This window comes from Echinops telfairi, unplaced genomic scaffold (assembly GCF_000313985.2).
Source record: "Echinops telfairi isolate 266 unplaced genomic scaffold, ASM31398v2 ScPeMD7_7424;HRSCAF=8462, whole genome shotgun sequence".
NCBI lineage: Eukaryota > Metazoa > Chordata > Mammalia > Afrosoricida > Tenrecidae > Echinops > Echinops telfairi.
The window spans coordinates 8,283,800-8,285,327 of record NW_022111324.1 but is presented as its reverse complement, the minus strand read 5'-3'; positions in this window follow the sequence as shown (position 1 = coordinate 8,285,327).

The following is a 1,528-nucleotide window of genomic DNA, read 5'->3' as shown; positions in this document are numbered from 1 at the left end:
TGTACAAATGCGCTTTACACAATTGATGTATGTGTTGATTGTGATGAGAGTTGTATGAGCCCCTAATAAAATGATTAAAAAAATAAATAATTAAAATATGCCAGTACAACAGGGATGACTCAGAACTTATCTGAGCAAAACAAGACATGTGGCCCTAGTTAGCAGTGACAAAGATGAGAGTACAATGTGGGGATTTTATTATTGTTATTGCGCATAGTTTTGAGTGACAAAAGGAAAAATGAAAACCTGACTGCACTATACCCAGGAGAAAAGGCAGAAGAGGAAGTGGAGATGCCTAATGAAAATAACCCTTTTGAGGAATTTCACCACAAAGGAGAGCAAAGAAGTAGGCCAATAGTTCAAAGGGCGTGCAGGTTCAAGAAAGGAGTGCTTTTTAGCTGGGAGACAGCACCACGTATGTATGTGCCACTTGGGCTATCAGGAAGAGACGGAAGATGCCAAAGGGAGCGGGAATGAGGACAGCTGGAGTCATTTCCTGGATCAGACGAGAGTGGAAGAAGTATCCAGTCCACTGGGGAGAAACTTGGTTTAGGCAGGAGCAGAGACATTTTATATAAAACAGCATAAGGAAAAATGCATTGAAGAAAGTGATGGTGGAAAAACCCTTCTCATTCTTTACATTCTCTTGCTGGGCATAGGAAGAAAGGTCAAAGGCTAAGCAAATAGAAGGCAGGTTTCTTTGTTACAGCCTCAGAACAGGACGTGCGAAGTCATCATTTCCACCCTACTTTCGCAGCTCCTTTGGGACAGGTGTTCCTGTCTCACCGAATCACCCGCAGAAGCATTGACAAGGAAGTCTCCCCTGTCCATCGTGTAAGGGAAGAGACGGGCAGAGAATGGCAGAAACATGGAAGGCAATGGAAAAGATTGTGTAGTGACTACTGACAAAGACAAGCATTTTGGAAATGGAACAATTCATTTGATATAAAATATAGAATAACAGGGATTTGTAGCCTTGATTAGGCAGATCAGAGGTGGATGAAGTGCTCTACCAAAAGGTTTCGTTATTGAAAGATAATTCTTTAGTACACTGGGCTAAAAACCCACCCTGAACCCATACTGTGGCGTGCTTTCTGTCTCAAAGTGACCTCAAGGTACAGCATAGAACTTCCCCCATAGGATTCCCAAGGCTGTCAATCACAACAGGAGCAAGCCGGCACATCTTTCTGTCATGGAGCAACTGGTAGGCTCAAATTAACAACCTATCAGCCCGTTACCACTGTGCAGCCGAGTCCTCGCATGTGTTATTGAAAGTGATATGAGCATTGTAAGAGAAAGACGCAGTTCCTGACCTCCTTGGGGGAGACACAGAGAAAGTAAGCAGTAAATCGCTTGCTCGTCTGGATAAAGGGGGAAAAAAGATATCTAGTAAACGTACTGGGATGGAGATTTTCCCAAGCAAGAGGAGTAGGGGTACTAGATGACAATTGGGATTCTGAGAAAGTCACATCTGAATCCAGAATGCTCCTCCCCATTAAGGATCACATGCCATGGCATTCTCTCCTCC